The sequence below is a fragment of the Protopterus annectens genome, chromosome 2.part0 (assembly GCF_019279795.1).
Source record: "Protopterus annectens isolate FY-2018-M chromosome 2.part0, PAN1.0, whole genome shotgun sequence".
NCBI classification, from domain to species: Eukaryota; Metazoa; Chordata; order Ceratodontiformes; family Protopteridae; genus Protopterus; species Protopterus annectens.
Window position 1 is genome coordinate 883,027,590 of NC_056728.1, and position 19,934 is coordinate 883,047,523.

Genomic DNA, 19,934 nt, shown 5'->3' on the forward strand with positions numbered 1-19,934 from the left:
TTGAGAATTATGTTAGTCACTCTGGATGTCCACAGGTAGCCTAGATGCTACTTGGACAAAACTAAATCCTTCACAAAAGCCAATCAGCTGTTTGTTTCACCTGAAGGTAAGGAGAGATGAAAACCAGTGTCAAGGTGATTTCTACATGCTTGTTTCATGTGATTTCTTTCTGCTATTCTCACCATAATAAGTCACTTTAAGGCAGGGTCAGGGCTCAGTCTATCAGGGTTTTGCCTTTTCCTGCACCTATTTGGAAAGGGATAGATTCTAGTAGAAGGAGATAAATCTCTTTGTCTACTTTGTTCTAGCATTGAGATAGGGAAACCCATCATCCCTGCACTACAAAATGTTTTACTGCCCTACAGTGCAGCAAGGGACTTCCACTCTAGTAACAAATTCTTACTAATCACAAATAAGCTAAATAAGTCAAATAAAGTTGCAGGAGACTTAGTCTACTCCCAATACATTGTTAAACTCTGGAATAGTATCACCATACAAATAAAACTATCTGACAAACTCAATAGTTTTAAACCAATGCTTAAATAACATATTAACTAATCCTGGTTTTGCGCATACTCATCACCAGGTTAAGACTTTGGGAGTAATTCAGTAAAGAATAGTGTTAAAGCTTGGATACGGAACATGTCCACCAAGCGATCCAGGAAACAAGGCTGGGGGTGTGCACGATCCTCCCAGCACTGTGCAGACATGGATGTGATTGTGTAATGTAAATCACCTCATTTTCTGGTGAAAACCATGCAAATTAGGTGATTTTGCAATCTAGGAAGCAGACAAGCATCTGTGTAGGTGCCATGTCTGCAGGAAAAATGTATGCAGTTACTAACCATGTACTGGAATGTAAAAATAAAACAGGGGCTGTGACAACTCAAATAGAAGCATGTATTACATGTAGTAGGCATGCCAATGGCCAAAACTATGGCCATTGACATTTAAAAGTGATGGAATTAATGAAAAATTAAAAGTATTTTTTATTACATATGCTACGTTTAAGCAGCACCTAGCAATGCACAAACATACTAGGTTGCAAAAACAAAATTAAAACAGTAACATATGATATTTAAAGCTATATTGAAGTTTCCCATTATACTGGCCAGCATGCAGAGTCATACAATGGCAGGTTATAGTGGTTGCTAAGGACATAGGCTCTGGTGTAGTGAAGTATCTAGGGTATACGCAATTAAGTGTATGTAAATGAGCTATGTTTATTGAATAGCAAAAGTGGCCACCGTGTCCGCAGGTACTAACTGTGTAATGGCTAGAACCATGCAGTGTAGGCAGAAGAGACAGCTGACATGAAAAGGGGGGGTGTCAGGGTTTGTGTAAGCACATTGGAGCTCAGCAGCTCCTGTTTGTGCTCAGCTAAGCAGGTGTGTCAGAGGCTGCTAAGCTGTGCTTAGCTGGTTAACAAAAATCTAAGCTTGCTGGTGTACAGTGGAGGGCCCTTTCTGCTCAGCAATGTTTACAGTAGTTCCATGGGTTTGCACGGAGTACTGTGTGGCTTAGAAGTGGAGGAAATTAAAAAAAAAGGAGGAAATAGGCTGGGAAAGCCAATCAAGCATTAATGACTGATAAGCCCTGTTCCACTGACACTGGTCCATTCAAAACCTTTAATAATATAGCTGGCAGGTGGAATGTATCATAGTCAGCCAATCAAACAGGCTGCATCTGCAGCACACCAGTATAAAGTATGCATGCACCCTTCATAGGTTCATAGGTTCATAGGTAGGTACTAGACTATATAAGCCTAGCCAAAAAGGTACCCTGGCTTTCGCCACCCAAGAAAATTATTTTTCTGTGCCCCTGATGAGCAGAGCCACAGAGGTGATCCCCGGGATGAATTTCCTATTTCCCATCTGATCATCAAGATTTTTCTTGAAAAGTGCTAATGAGAAGCGTTGTTTGATATAGATAGGTAGTTTATTCCAGAGTATGGGAAGTCTCTGGAACAGGAATCTATCCCTCCAGCATGTTCTGTTTGTTGTAGTGACAATGTTTAGGTCCCTAGCATGTGTAGCTCGGAGGGATTGGGATTTCTTTAAGTGGAGCATATCCAACAGCTCTGGGTTAGACATAGTTTTTTAATGTTAGGCAGAGATCGCCTCTGAGTAGGCGATATGCGACGGAGTAAAGCTGGAGATTTTTTAGATGGTCTGCATAGGGCATCTATTTGAGGCCAGTAATACTCTTTGTGAGGTATTTATGCGGCCTTTCCAGTTGTAGATGTCTTGTGAGGTACATACCAAAAGGGACGTTGTACTCTATAATGGGACTAATGATTGACAAGTAGAGGGGAACAATGACCTCTTTTTTCCTGGATGAGAAACCTTTTGTGATGAGGTGTGCCACATAGAAGGATTTCCTGACTACTGTGGCAATGTGATTATCAAAGGAGAGACTACTGTCCACCTGTGTCTCAAGGTCTCTTATCACACTTTCAGTGTTAAATAGACTACCACCTATGTGGTAGCTCATGGGTACAGAGTTTTTACTAAAGGGGATGACAATGCACATTTTGTCATTGAGCTTGAGGCTGTGGCTCTGACACCAGGCATCTGTCTCCATGAGGCCCCTTTGTAGGATGTCCACATCATTAGGAGTTTCCATTATGGCTCCTAGTTTGCACTCATCTGCAAACTTCATCAGCCAAAGACCTTCTGTGTTAGCCTGTACTTCAGAAAAGAAGATACCAAACAGGAGAGGACCCAGGACTGAACCCTGTGGTACTCCACTTGTCATTGGTCTCTAGTCAGATTTGGAGTCTGCTGCTTTCACAGTGTGGGTTCTGTCAGTGAGCCAGTTGGCAACCCATCTTGTGACATAGGGATTTATACCTAGTTTAGTGAGTTTATTTATACTTCCAGAGTGGGAGATGGTGTCAAAAGCCTTGGTGAGATCTAGATAGGCTGTGTGAACCACCTTACCCTCATCTACGGCTTTGGTGACTGCTTCTAAGAAGTCTATTAGGTTTAGAAGACATGATCTGCCTTTTACAAACCCGAACTGGGTGGGGTCCAGAGTTTGGAGATTACCAATGTCTTTGTGTATAAGATCCATGATGATACATTCCATGGCCTTGCAGACCAGGCTTGTTAGGCTAATGGGATGGTAGTTCCTGGGGTCCATGGTGGCTCCTCATTTGTGGAGTGGAATAACCGTTGCTGTGTGCCATTCAGTGGGCACAAAGCCTGAGGTGAGGCTGTGATTGAACATGGTGCTTAGGTGGGGTGCCAGTTCATTCTTGCAGTTCATGTAGAATGCAGCCTGGGGTGTTGTCAGGTCCCATGGATGCTTTGTTCTTGGCTTTGGAGAGTGTAGTTTTTACCTGTGCAGCTGCAATTACAGGAACTTTGCATTCTTCTGGTATACAGATGGGCACTTTAGGGGTTAAGAGAGAGTGTAAAGTTAGCACTGAACATATCTGCCAGGATGTTGGCAATATCAGTTGGTTCTGTATATTTAGTTCCGTTGTGCTGTAAATCAGAGCAGATCTGAGTGTTGCCGTTGAGATTCTTGACATAGCTATAGAATGCTTTTTGGCTGTCTTTAGAATCAGTGGCGATTTTGTTTTCATAACTAGCTTTGGAGGATTTTATGAGGGTTCTCAACTTCTTACTGAGGCTGACTAGGGAGCTCCTCCAATCATGGGATTTTACTCTTTTTGCAATAGTTTCTTTCTTCTGTTGTAGAGTTTGTTTATGGCAGGGGACCACCAGATTGGCTTCCTTTTTTTGGAGGATAGCATCTTGGTTCTGTTAGGGATAGCACGATCCATGCACTCGTGTAAGTGCTTATAAAGTGCATTTGTGTAGGATTCAGCAGTATTACCTCTATTGTTCATCTGCATGGGTGTCGTGAAGTTTGCCACTTCTGTCTTAAGAAGTGTGAAGTTGGCTTTGGAGAAATTTTTTACGGTGCTTTACCTAATGGGGGGTGGGGGTGTGATATGGATGTCTAGGGTGATTAGCTTGTGGTCAGATCTGACCAACAAGGAATTGACCTCTGGTGTTGAACACCGGTCACCCATGTTGGTAATGACCAGGTCTAGGATATTGCTACCCCTAGTGGGAGTGTGGATAAGTTGATCCAAAGCATTGGAATTCATGAATTCCAAAAAATGTTGAGCAAAAGAGTTGGTACATGAGTAGTTTTTCCAGTTAATGGTGGGGAAGTTGAAATCGTCCATTATTAGGGTTATGGGTTGTACCCTAATATTTTCCAGTGTATCAAGAAATGAGGATTGGGAATCCTGGGACATGGTGGGGGATCTGTAGCAAGTTACAATTTGGATTGCGGTCTTGCCCAGTGTTAGTTGCACTTGGATAATCTTGGATGCATTATGCTAAGCAACTAGCCTGGAGGTGTGGAAATCCTTAATGAATATGGACACACCTCCACCTTTAGTGTTTCAGTCCAGGTTAGGTGGCTGAAAGGTGTGGTATGAATTATAGCCTGGTAATGCAGGGGTGCTCACTGGACTCTTGAACCAGATCTCTGTCACTGCACAGATGTTGATGTTCTCCATTTTAAGGAGTGCCTTGAGTGAATGCATTTTGAGGTTTAGACTTCTGCCATTGAGTAGCATCACCCTCAGATTTTGCTTGCTTGTACCTGTTAAGGTGGTGAATTTGTCATTTGAACCTTGCCTTAAAAAGGCACTATAGGGGTGGCAAGAGCACTAGCCAGTAAACGGAATCCTAAGTGCAACAGGTGCAGGCCATCTCTGGCAAAGCATTGCGGTCTGTTGATCATGTCATCCCAGGTGACAGATACTGGATCCCCTTAGAATGACACCAGAAGCTTAGCCAATTGTTGAAGTCAATCATTTTGTCCTTGTACTCTCCTTGTACTGTGGTATCATTCTGGGTGATGGTAGGATGCTACTCAGGGCTAGGGTCATACCTGCCTGGGCTACAAGATTGAAGAGCTCCTCCATTTCTCTTTTCATGTAGTCCAGGGAGGTACATCTCAGGTCATTCACACCAACATGGACAATGACAGAGTCATGTTTGTACTTGTTGTGGTGTGACCTGAGTGCTTGCATTATGAGGTGGATCCTGGCACCCGACAGGCAGCTGACAGTAATTTTCTCCTTGTTTAGCCTGGTGAGTGCAACATTAGTGTGCCTGTCTATAGAGTCACCTATGACTAGAGTGTTGGGAATGCTGTTATGCCTTATGGGCTGTGTTTGAGTGGCACACTGAGTTTGTGGGCTATGTATCATTTGGGTTGTGTTGGGGGCGGAGGTTGCTTGCGTTTATGCTTTGGAGGTCTCTGTTGCTTGAGCAGATTTTTATTGAGAACCTCCATGAATGTAGGTGTATGTTTCATGTTTCTATGTGTATGTTTTAGTGTTGTAGGTTTTGAGGGACTATGTGATAAGTGTGGTGTGGTGCAAGTGTTTGCCTTCTCCTCTTGGCTGTCTAGTCCAGTCTTGGGTGAAGAGAGCTTTGCTTTCAGTTTGGCTATATAAGTCCATCTCTCACAGTTTGTTTTTTTGGGTGGTAGGAGGAGAGGGTTGTCTGTGTACATGAGGCAATTGCTGCAAGATGCCCAGAGTCATCAGGTAAACAGGAGAAAACAACAGGAGCTGACCCGTACACATGCCTGGATAGGTGCTTATTTATTAAGTACTAAAAACTGTTTTCCTCTAGACAAGTGAGAAAAGTTGAGTGCTGTAGTAATTTGTAACTTATTTAGTGCTTACAATGAGTTCTGAACAAGTGCTGAGCTCAAAGAAACAGATTTTAGTGCAAAAACTAAAAAAAAATGGCTAGTTCTAAGGGAAAATTTGAAGAGCAGACTTTATGGCGCCAAGAATAGTTTAACCCTAGCTAAACGGCGATGCATAAAGTGTATGTGCATATATATATATATATATATATATATATATATATATATATATATATATATATATATATATATATATTGTTTTTTTTTTTTTATTTAACAGTAGCAAATGAGCAAACTAATTTAAACAAATTAACCAATTAACCAATAAAAAGCTAAAAACTGAGCCCTTTTCCAGCTGTCTTCAATCAGCCAAGTTCTAAATGCACACTCCTGCCACTACAGTGCAGGGGAACCTTTTACAAAAAAAAGATGGTCTGGATTAGTGCTCAAGTTATACAAACAAAGCTAGATTCAGCAGGTCTGAATTTAGTCTATGCTACAGCAAACAAGGCATACCAATTTCAGAAAGAAACAGTTCAAATAAGCAGGCACAATAAGCCTTTAATCAGAAATTCCTGGCTCGGAAGGGCACAATCTAGTCTCCTCCCACAAGAGTACAGACCACAAACCTTCTTAATGAAAAATAACTGGCCTGAAGCCCAAGTGCTTTAACCAGAACTAATACACTTTTAAAATAACAGACACTGAGCCTTCAATCAGCAATTCCCAACTTAGAAGGATTTAAGCTACCTGTCCCACCACAACAGTGCAGACCACAAACCTTCTTAATGTAAAACAACTGGTCTGGAGCCCACGTGCTTAAATCAAAAGACTTAAGAGTAACAGTTACAATTTAATCAGGCTACTACCAAGCACTAATAAATGGAGCAGAACAAATACAAATGAGTACTTTTAAGAAGAGGCAAAAGGAAAATAAAGTGCATTTTTTGTAAAGTGCAAGGAGAGAGGAAGGAGCAAAAGAAAAATTCAAGGTAAAGAACCTAAATGGTCTCTCTGTATTAAGAAGAGTGAACACCAGACTGGGAGGAGTGTCCCAGATCAAATTTACACTAGGGGTAGGCAACTGCAAAGCCATCAACTATAACACCACCACAAGAATAGGGTGGGGGGAGGGGGGATGAAACAGTTTCAGGACAGATGAGAAACAGAAAACAATGCCAGAAAATATATAAAATAATTCAGAAGGGAAAATTAAGACAATGCAGAACTCTGAAAGGTTAAAATGCCAAGAAATATACTTATCTATCAGAGATATATTTCCAGATTGTTTGAGAACACAATATGATTTTTCCCACATACTCTGCACCATTGGAGTACACACACAGGAATTTTATCTCACAAAATGATAGGTGCTGCTGCTGCTTTGCTATATCTCTACGTGCTACAGGCTGAGGTTAGTAATGATGATGGTACTGACAATCGTCCCAGACTGAGGAGGAAAAGAGTGTTCAAACCCAGGGTAACCTTTCAGGGGCTACATGAGCTGGAGACAGTAGAGCACTACAGGGTGGACAGAGACATACTACAGCAATTCACTGAGTTCTGCCACCTCTGACCCAGAGCCAATAGAGGGGAACCCATCCCAGTGAAAACAAAGGTATGTGTAGCCTTAAGAATACTAGCTACAGGTACTTTCCAAAGACCTACTAGGAAGATCATGTGGGTCTCACTGGCATCCGTATCCAGGGTACTCTACCAGTTCCTGGATGTCATGCTAGCACATGCCAGTGAGCACATTTATTTCTCCAACACCCCTGAGGAGAGGATTAGCAATATGCATCTCTTCTAACTTGTAGCACACTACCCAGAGGTACTGGGTGCCATAGACTGCACTCATGTGAACATCAAAGCACTACCTGGTGAGGAGGGTAGAGTCTACGTCAACCACAAGGGGTATCGCTCCATCAACTACCAGGTTGTGTACAATGCCCAGGGCATTATCATCAGTGTGCATGCAGGCAGCCCTGGCAGTTATCATGACTCCCACATCTAGCACTCTTCACAGCTGTACCAGGCATTTGCCAGAGGGGACATCCCATATGGCCATCTAGTGGGTGATGCTGGTTACGGACTGGACCTGTGGATGATGACACCCAACAGAAACACACACCATCTGAAGAATGCCATAATGAGGTTTATGCACAAACTAGGAACATCATAGCATGTGTGTTTGGGCTGCTCAAGTCATAGTTCCTCTGCCTTGACATATCTGGTGGAGCCCTGCAGTACTCTTCAGCCACATGTGCACACGTGTTCATAGTATCTGCCATGCTACACAATATGATCCTGTGTAAATAGCTGCAGCAGGAATATCACAGGGAAGGGACACACAGCCCCCTGCCATTGCCAAGGTCCCCTAAGGCACAGGGGGACTCGGAGGAGGAACCCCCTGAGCCTTTCTCTGTAGGCAGACATAGGCATGTCCAGTACACCCTGGCCTTGGCAAAGAGGCAACTCATAGCACATACATTGACACCCTAGGGGCCAAGGGACTGACACCTCACTCCAACTCACATACACTCAGTAAAATGGATGCCAGCCACATCACACTACCTATACCTTACTATGTATAGGCTGTGTACTGCCTCCATCCAACAGAGTCAGCCCTGAAGCACTGTCCTGTCAACTGCTGCTGGCACAAATTAAGTCACTCTTATTAACAATAAATGAACGGGGTAGTACACTGTGGTAGCATATGTATGGTATTGCTGCATGTATGCATGGAAATGGAGTGAGTTACCAGAATAGCAGCAGACAATGGACAGCTATGTGGGACAACAGGAAATCTCTCCCAAATATTGGCTGCAACACAGTATGCAGTAGGCCCTAAGACAGTAAAATCCACTGCACTATGTGAGCGACTTACAAACAGTGGAGTCAAAGGACAAATGCATGGACGTCAATGTTGGAATCCCATACATAGCTCTAAACCTCTTACAGCAAGAAATCTGTACAAAGCCATAAAGAAATGTGAGGCAAAGGCCCCAAAACAGGGACAAGTATTAAATATTGCTCTTACAAACAGAAATTTGATAGAATAACAGCTGTTGCAGTAGCATGAATTCTCGGAAGGGCAGGAAGTCTGAAACTCAAATGTCTGTCATTACTTTCTAACTTCAGTCTTTAATGATGTCACTATTATTTGCAACACAACCACAATGGTAAGAAAACTGGACACAGAATATGATCCAAATATCTGGACAGTCTGTAAAGATGTGTATAGTTGAGAGGTATGCCCCCCTCCCCTCAACACACCTGTGTTCCCATAGAACTGCATTAACATTTATGTCTGTAAGGTAATAGCATCAGACCACACATTCCCAGGGCTGTCACAATCGACTTGATAACTTGTTCCATTTCTACAATATGCAGGGGTCAATGTGTTATGTATATTTGTGATTAATAGTGTCAGGAAGTAGATAGCCCTTACAGGTTGGTATTGTGGCTTAGTGGTCAAAATGCAGCACTGTGGTTGTCAGGGTCCATGGTTTGAGCCTGGCCATGACAACTAATTTGCATGTCAGCTACACCAATGATAGGAGTTGTACACACTGTCCAGAAGTCAATATTTGTTACTGCAGGAAAGCTGGACAGTGGAGGGACATGGGGACACACATATGGACAGTATACAGGTCTGAGTAACCTACACAGTGCCTAGTAGAACAGCAGGTTGTGACAATTAAGTCTAGTGCCAAGATATAAAGGCTGCCACATTACTTTGTCAGTGCTGACAAGTCAGTGGGTACCATCCATATCCCTGGAATGACAGGGTGTCACAGAATGTCCACACATATGCCTCGTATATCTGTTCTGCTTGTCACAACATTGCATTTGCCTGCCAAACTATTTTCAAACCAATAAAGGTTGATGTGAAAACATCAATGACAGAGAGTTGAGATGCAGATGTTATACCATAAGTGAATGCAAGGTAATACAAAACAGTTCTACCAACTGTCTACATTTGGAAGAGCAATATTAAGAGCCTGCCCCCATATCTGGGCCTTTGTCTGACTGTTATATATGAGCCTGTTCAGATACTTGTCTGCAAGAGTTTGAGAGCTATGGCCAACATGTAACCTTATAAGGACAGTGCAACACACACCGTCTGAGGACCAGAGCAGATGTATGGGGCACAATGATAGACAACCTGCTAAACAGGTACAGTCAGAGGTGTGAAGTCTGTAATCCTATGTGTGATGTTATGACTTTTACCCCACTCATACCATAACTACAAATACATAACAGCAGCAACTGTGGACAAAGGCTGAGACTGGACTACAGAAGGACAAAGAGACACATATAAGGGGAAGGGGGTGACACTGGCTAAACATAGAATGTGCACCCTAGAACAATTTGTGTTGTAACATAGTTCTTGCAGTGTATGAGGTCAGTAAACAAATGTCTGTCAGTGCTCTCTCACGTTACTCTGTTCTGATCTGCCACTGATGTACCAGGAAATCACAGTGCTATGTAGAATATACCACATATATTATAGAAAACTCTGCTCAGTCCAATCCACTCTATACCCGCACCAGGATATGACTTAGTTAATATGGACAGCACACAGCCAGGAGATCTCCAGCCAGTATATCACTGGGGTGCTGTACTGTTTACACAGGTTCATCAGCCAATCAGCTGTAGCACACAAAATCCTGGCCAAGAGTACAGCTAGCTCTGGAATGGAGTCCAACTCCTACTATTGAAGGTCATACTGGGAATGCTCCTACACTTAGAATTACAGCCCATGTCTAAACCCACATCTGACTATACAGTTGTATTGTCCAGATATGTCTTTGTATACAGACAGCAATGTACACCATAACTGTCCCACCCCACCCCCATCAGGCAGAATTACTCTCAGTTATCTGGAGGTGGCACATATGTGATATACCTGCATCTGTTGAGTGTGATAGACATACATATATATAGGTAACATATACAAATATATCAATTATAGACAGGCAGAGACAGGGGGAGGGAGAGACAGACAGAGACATATATATATATAGAGAGAGAGGCATAGAGAGAGGTAGAGACACTATGAAAGGCATAGAGTGATATCCTGATGCAGACATTTTCACACCAGTTGAAACCACTGATGCATGCCAGTATGAAGGTGAGTTCCATTGTGTAATAGTGAGGTAGGGGTTGTAATCTTCACATCACCTGCTGTGTGTGTGTGTGTGTGTGTGTGTGTGTGTGTGTGTGTGTGTGTGTGTGTGTGTGTGTGTGTGTGTGTTTCTAGGTTAAAGCATTTTGAGGCCTTTTCCACCCAGTAAACCTCCCATTGCCCAACTTTACAAGGCCTGCTGATGTCATTCACCTTAGAAACACCTTTGGACACCCTTCACCCATACAAGTTCTGTGTTGCATGCAATAAATACGTAGCACTACAGTACATGCTATTAGATAGGTAGTAGTTCTAATTTCAGCATTGACTACTGTGTGTGTTTTTAGATTAAACATTTTGAGGCCTTTATCACCCAGTAAACCTCCCATTGCCCTATTTTACAAGGCCTGCTGATGTCATTCACCTTAGAATCACCTTTGGACACCACCCTCCCTTAAGCTCAGTGGCACATGTGATAAGTATGTTGCACCATAGTGCATACAACTAGATATGTAGGGGTTCTAATATCAGCACTAGTAACTGTGTGAGTATGTTTCTAGATTAAAGTACTTTGAGGCCTTTTCCACCAAGTAAACCTCCCATTGCCCTACTTTACAAGGCCTGCTGATGTCATTCACCTTAGAAGCATCTTTTAACAAATTTCACCTATATAAGCTCCATGGCACATGCGAGAAGTATGTTACACTATAGTACCTATAGGTAGGGGTTCTAATCTCAGCACTAGCAACTGTATGTGTGTGCGTGTGTTTCTAGGTTAAAGAATTTTGAGTTTTTTTCCACCCAGTAATCCTTCCATTGCCCTACTTTATAAGGCCTGCTGATGTCATTCACCTTAGAAGCAATGTTGGAGAGTCTGTAAGTATATATTCTCTGTGGCACACATGATAACGACATAGCAATATAATAAAGAAAAATAGATAGGTAGGGGTTTGAATCCCAATACTGGCAACTGTGATACTGTGTGTGTGTGTGTGTGTGTGTGTGTGTGTGTGTGTGTGTGTGTGTGTGTGTGTGTGTGTGTGTGTGTGTGTGTGTGTGTGTGTGCGCACAAAGCATATCCCCTGTGTGTGCTGCTTATACCATATACCATTTTGAGGGCTGTACCACTCTATTGATGCCCCCATTGCATTACTTTGCAGTGCCTGTTCATGTCATCCACCTTAGATCCTCTGTTGGACACTTTCAATGTATATAAGCTCCCTTGCCCATGCAATAAGTAGGTAGCATAATAGTACATACAACTAGGTAGGTAGGGGTTTGAATCTCAATATGGCTAACTGTAGCACTGTATATGTGCTTGTATGTGAAGCATATCCCCTGTGCCTGTCATGTGTGCTGGTTATGCCATCTTAAGGCCTGTTGACCCTCTTCCTATGGTAATACTTTAAAGGGCCTGTTAATGTCATCCCCCTTAGATGCACCATTTTAATGTCTACAGGCCATACCACTCATCTGTACAGATGTATGCAGAATGTCCAGATGTTTGCAACATATATGTGGTCCATGTCTCATAACAATGGGGTTTTATGTCACATCAGTGGCAAATTCATGAGAGTTGATGTCAAAAATAGTGACAGACATGTCAGCTTTAGACATCATACCCTTCTGAAATGTCATGCTGATGCAAAACCTGTTACCCTATCGTTTGTCTAGGTTTCTAAGAGCAACATGTGATAAGTGTTCCTATTTTGGGGGGGGGGGTTCCCACCATTCATGAAGGCATTCCCAAGATTAATTGCTGTAAAATTTTTTGAGTTATGCACCTGGCAAATAATGTCTGTGGCACACACAATATGTATGTAGCACTATAGTACATGCAAGTAAATAGATAGGGGTTCTAATATGAATATTGCCAACTGTGTGAGAGTATGCGTTTCTGTATGCATATCCCCTGTGGCTCTCTTACCTGTGTGTATGCAATGGTTATACCATTTTGTGCACCTGTTCTACCCTGTTAACTCCCCAATTGCCAACCAAATCAGGTCCCCTACCAATGTCATCCACCTTAGATGCACAGGTAAACATTTTATGACACAAAGGCACTGTGGTGAGTGCAATAGTCATGTCAGTCTGTATTGTACATAACAAGATAGGTAGGTGTTCTAATCTGAAAAGTGTCAACTCTGTGTGCATGTGTGTTTCAATGCATGTCCCCATGCAGCAGTGTGTGTGTTTGAGATGGCTCTACCATGTTAAGGCCCTGTTAAACTTCCATTGGCAATCCTAACAGCCCCTGCAATTGTCACACACCTGAATAGTAGTAGCAGACACTGCAAAACTATAGTAGCTCTGTGGTGCATGTATGTATATAGCACTAGTGTATGTAAAACTAGGCAGGTAGAAGTTTTACTATCAACAAGGGCAGGTCATGCATGGGTGTGTTTGTGTGTATTTATGTACATCCCCTTGCAGCAGTCTAACTGTGTTACAGCCACCAGCATACCTCTCAACCCCTCGCAGAAAGACATTGAGTTTAAGTCATGCAGAAAAGTGGGGCAAAGACCAAACATTGAGCACAACCTTCACATATTGCTGTGACATGCATGGAAAGTAGATACCAAAGCAGGTTGTACATTTGAATGCATTTTCCAAAGGGTATGACTTGTGGCATGACAATATCCATCATTAACCTCTAATGTTAATCTTTCATGATTTTCCAGCAATTTGCCAGAAAACCACAATGTTATGACACATGGAAATAAAATATGTGACAAACAGGAGTACATTCTGCAGAAATATGTAGAGGTGAGAGGTATGACCACCATCAATACCACCCTGGAGGTTGCAGTCCATGTTTGGCAAGGTGGGACCTGTGACAACTCAAACAATAAAAGAGATCCCCAGAGTATAGGACAACAAACATGTCATGAAGTTGTGTACTAATTGCATAGATCAGATATTGCACATCAGAAGCACCTTAATGCCATGACATATAGCATAAGCTAAGGTAATGTCACACAAAGAAACTGTCATATGAGCAAACCAAAGGACATCCTGTGTGTTGCACTTGCGGTAGGTATGGTATGTCCTGACAACTGTCACCCAACTACAAGACATGTCCCACAGTTCACATTTGATAAGGTGTCAGACACAATCTGTGTTGCCTATATGCATGCAATATGTAGACATGGAAGGCCCTGTGACTACCTGCTGTCATCAATGACCTACATGTATCTAGGCATAAATGCTAACTGCCATGACACACATATGTAGGTACTGCCTATGGCTGTGTCAACTGCAAGTAGTGTGCAGTCTGTCATTGAGCCACAAATGCCTGGTAACACACTGCAATGCACCATACAGTGGGTATGGAATGGTACCAAGGTCCTGGCCTCAAGCTGAATACAGACACCAGTGTCAGCATACCATACAGCAAGGACATGGCCCCACTGTTTCCCACATAACCACCAACCCCATAAATACAGACACACACTGCGATAACACACCTGTGTACTCGGCATGCTAACAATGTTGCATTCAGGCAAGAAATAGTGGCAGTGGTCAGAAAATGCTTGTATGTGGTTTACCACATAGGTAAAGGGACTGCATCCAGACAAATAGTGGACATTACCTCTGAATAGTCCTCAGTCAGTACAACAATACATTAGCAGCATGGACAGGCTGCTATGCACCTATGTAGACATCTGCAGAAAATGTAAAGACTATGTTAACACCCACGTAGGTCATCCATGGCCCTCAACACCTGTGCCACGCAGACAGCCTCTAATCAGTACTGCTCGAGTGGTTATTGGTCAGGTTATCCACAGCTGTCTGTGGCATGCCTAGATGGCAGCATTGTGATCAGCCCTTCAACAGCTGCCCCATATACGAGAGTATAACCCTGTGCACATTACCAGCTCAACAGGCCTGAATCACACATGACACAGCTCAAAAAGCTGATGGAGAGACATTTTTGTCAACCAGAGGCTGCCCTGTCTCACAAATGCACTCCCCAAACATGCCAAACACAGTACCATGCAGACCATCTTCAACGTCAAGGTTGAGTGGATGGGAAATAAAAACAAACCTCTGTCCCAGGGCTCCAACATGTGTCCATCAATGCCATGGCCAACATATGCTGATTGATGATTGTGTTGGGGGTGAAATAAGGGACCCTGGTCCAATACTCTAGCAAACTCCTCTGTAACTATGAACCTGTGATCATAAGAAACACCCAGGTGACATGTATCAGGATTAGCTTGCTGTGCCAAGGGGTATGAATGCAAGGTTACACTGTCTGCCCCCATTGCCTTTCATACACTGTTCCACACATACATTGGTGATGAAAAGGTGTCCGTGTTGCCACCCCACCATCTTGAGCTTCTGTAATGGCAGCAGCTCACCACGACTTACACATGCAGACACCTGGAACAGAAACAGAATAAGGTCTGTGAGACAATAGTCAACCAGCAGTACTAACAGCAATAAAGCATCATGACACAAAGGTACATACACTTTGATGCCTACGCATGACAATTGGCAGCAGACAGCACCTTACAGGGAATAACACCACTGCACTATAAAATGCCATTGCTTGTACTAAATTCACCCTGAGCATCAGACACATATTAGCATGTCCCTGCATCGATGGTATGGATAACAGGGATGTGGCACAGGTATCATCACATGCACAGGGTGTGGTGTAGGGTTGTCAAAGGCCTAGGCTATGCCATACAGTTGACATCATGTGTGTGTGCCTGGAGGGGTGCTGGTCAGCTGGACCATGGAGAGGAGCTGTGTGCATCTGTTGGAGACCTGCATGTGACAGTCATGTGTGAGTCTGTGCATGCACACAGTCAAGCCATTTGCTATCCCTACACGAGTGTCTGTTGGACAGCTGTGGATTGTACATGGCAAAATGTACAGTTCACCATCACTGGGTACAAACACGGGAACTGGTTCTGCCAGGAGTGGCAGTGGCACCACCATGCCCAAGGCCAGATATGGTACTACTTCCTGATGGTGACAGGTGTCTGTTGGCTTTGTGTCCCTCACGGGACCACCCAGGACCATATGCCTGTGGCCTGCCTTCATTAGTGCTTGTGGTACAGCCACTATGGGAGTGTGAGTGTGCATGGCCACATGAGCTCTCAGCTGATGTTGTTGCTGGCCTATGTCCACATGTCCGATGCCCTACTCCCACCACATCTTCAAGCACAGACATTGCACGGTTAAGGATTGGCATGTCTCACCCACTACATCAGCAAAATGTAAGGCATCACTAATGTCATGGAGTGTGTCATGTATGCCATGCAGTGTTGCATCCATGACCCTGAGCATCTGTCTGCTGTACCATTCACAATGTGGCTGTACCTCCATGATGGACCAAAACATGCATCAGGTGGCATGTGCTGTGGCACTTCTGACAGGGGCTGGTTGGGCAGTAGTCATCCTTCGAGCACCCCTGTCAGTCTGCCTGTGTGGGACCTCACCAGCTCTCTGGCTACGGCTGGTGTCTACAGTCTCAAATGCCATAGTCACCACACTACCCTTTTTGATGCCACCAACCTCCAACTGCCTAATATCTGTGGCTGCTGGGAACTGGGTATGTGTTGGCATACTGACCATGTGCAGGGACATTGGGGTTGGAAGTGGGATGTCAACCAATAGGACAGATTCAGCCCCCAACAACCCCACCTGTGCTTCACAATGGCCACCATCATCATCAGTGTCCAATGAGACACTGACATCAGGTTGCTAGGGGGACACACTTCAACCCCCCTGGTCACCTGTGAGGGGAAGACAACATGACTATATTAATTCCTGCACTGTAATGTTTGATGATCCATGCACACACACACACACACACACACACACACACACACACACACACACACACACACACGGTGCCACAAAGGCATTATACAGACCACACCTTCTGACTGATGCTATGGACAACACACAATCAGACAGTGGCGGCTGGTGACTTCAAATCACAGGGGGGCTGCAGGAGACAGCTGAATGGGTGGGGTCAAGGGGAAGGGGTGTGGTCAACCAGAAAGGGGAGGAGCTATGCACAAAACCACAAAAAACTAACTTTAATTAAATACGCTGCCCTAGGTGGCAAACCATCATTATGAAAGTCCAATCAAGACAAAAATAAGTGTAGAAGAATAAAAATATTTCAATGCATTGGCTGCATGACAGCTTACTTAATATCTAGATGGAAACAAAAGGTTGTGAGGCATGAAAAAATAAATTACTTTTTAAATACATTACTGGAATGCCAGTCAAAATCAAGTATAAGAAAACCAGAAGCACTCAACTCAAACCACTTCTCCTTGCACTGCAGTTCTAATATATAATATATTCAGCTTTATTAAAGTACCAAATAACATGCTGAAAGTAGAAATCTATGTGATGCCCCCACTTGTAAAAATGTTTCTTATCCAAAAAAGACCTGCTGCCTGACAACTTGTTTCATGGGAAAACATGATAAAAGTAAAAAATGAAAAGCAAACAAGAAATAAGCTCAAGATACATTGCTTAAAGGATTACTGTACAGGTTATGGACCACACATGATTGGCATTCTGTTTAGTTTACGGGTAAAGTCTGTAGAGATGACTGGAAGTCTCCAACAAATGTAATGAGCTTTTTAAAATAATGGAATCCTGTCCTTTAATACCCAAGGCTTATACATTATCTAGTCAAGTATTCTCTGCATGGCAACAACAGAAAGGCTTTCAATGTTGGCAATTCTTTAACAGTATGCTTATTAAAGCTTACTTGCATCTTACGATCTCAGACAAGCTTACCTTATGGTCATTAAAGCATTGCTACTTAAACACAGAGCAACAGGCACTTTGAGTAATAAGCATAAATCAACAGTACAAAAATATGACAGAAACCAGACCATTCTGCAAAATCAAGGACAGATGAAAAGCCACTGTAGTACTTATGCAGTGTGTCCTCCCCATCCAAGGTAGATACAACTACTCCTTGCCTTGCTTGGACACATCCAGAGTCACTACATGGGGGAGTGGGGTGCAACAAGCATGTCACAATTTGAAATCTCTCTGGCTGACTGTGATGGCCCTGACACATTTGTCATACCTCTCAACCTCAAGAGCAAGAAATCTGGACAAAGCCATACACAGAAGTGGGACAAAGGCCCAAAAATAAGGACATTTTTTAAATATTGCTCTAATAAACTTAGATAATAGAATAGGTCTTGCATTAGTATGAATTTTCTGAAGGGTATAAAATCTGAAACTCAAATGTCTGTCATTTTCTAACTTCAGTCTTTAGTGATTTGTCACTAATTTGCCAAAAAACACAATTTTATGAAAAATGGACCAAAAATGTGATGCAAAAATATAAAATAGACACACAATACAGCTGCTACCTGTCAATGAAGGGACACTTTAATATTAGTACTGCTACCTTGAGCAGCTGACAAAATAAAAGAATCTACATGCATTTCAAGTAATCTATAACTTTGATTATTACAGTTATTTCTTAATTGTAAACCCTCCATGTTTTCTTCCAAAATTGCTATTTTGTGGAGGGATTATTAGGGGGAAGAGCAACATTTTGAGCCAAAAATTGGGGACAGTTGAGAGGTTGGCTATGCCTAATTCTATAAAGCAATTTATTTGCATGTACCTCTCAACCTGTTAATGCAGTAAATCTGAACAAGGCCAAATATATTGGGGGCACATATAAACAGTACTAAAAATTGCTCTTGTATAAATTGAGACAGTTGATAGAACAGCTCTTACCTTAACAAGCATTTTTCTGAAGGTTATGAAGTGTGAAACTTATTATTTAGTGACTTAATTCCTAAATGATTTGCCAGAAAACTACAAATTTTATGAAGAACAAACCAAAAATAAGAAGCAAAAATCTATTCATTCTTTGAAAATCTGGACAGTTGGGAGGTATAGTTCAGCTGGGCCTGTCTGAGTTTGCTGCCCTTCCCCCCCTGACAAAATAATGGTTGAATGGAGCCTCTGCAGCCATTCCAATGAACCATTACTTGGCTATTTCACTCCATTTACCATAAATACTAATGTGCATACTGCTTTACTTCTATGATGAGTTGGACTTCATTTGAAAGTTTTATTTTGTATTTTACAGCACAAACACTAAGTCATCTGTTAAACAAAGCAATGCAGTCTCACAATGAAAACTTAGCATTAAAACTTCTCTGCCCTTGAAACTCACATTCATTGAAACAGCATTGAAACCCACATTCAAAGAAAATACATTTTGCCAGTGGCAGATAAAGATTAATTTTGGGCTGTTTTCAAATCATAGGCCCCTTGCATATGAAACATACATGTGCTCTTTGATACACCTTCCTCATTGTACTAAAATTATATTCCTTGCACAATACAGTACACTTGTTAGAGGGTGTTTTGAACATTTTTCCAGTAAGCAATGAAACAAACCATATGCACCCATAATGGCAAAACTGCCCAGTTGAGAACATTTATAATAAAAAAGTCTACTCAGACTTCCACAGTCCACCATTATTAGTAAATATACACAATTCTACAGTCCACCATTATTAGTAAATATACACAATTCCACAGTCCACCATTATTAGTAAATATGCACAATTCCACAGTCCACCATTATCAGTAAATATGCACAATTCTACAGTCCATTATCAGTAAATATGCACAATCTCTGAAGTAAGTCATCTAAATAATTCCACATTAAAGAAATCTGTAACTAATGAAGCAGTTGCTGCTAGCAATCACCTTTATATTTCATGGTTTCATCGAAAAATAAAGTGTCTGTTGCCCCTCAGGAATAAATTGCCTATATTACATTAAAAATGATAAGCTAGTAATAATATTGCAAGAGGAAAGGGGTGGCAAACTGATAACAGACTCATAGTTAGTATCTTCACCAAGGAGAACATTCTCAGTACGGCAGCATCCACCCCTTGTGGGAGTAGAACCCACAGCCTTCTGCATCAAAAGCAAGTACACAACCTGTTGTGCTGTAGTATTAACTAGGCAAAGCACTAAATTTCTATTCCCCTGCAGCTCTCAGCTCCTTGTAAAATCTACTCAATACTCAACTGCATCTCAACTTTGCAGCTCAAGAAAACTGGAAAAAGACAAAATGTATTGGGGG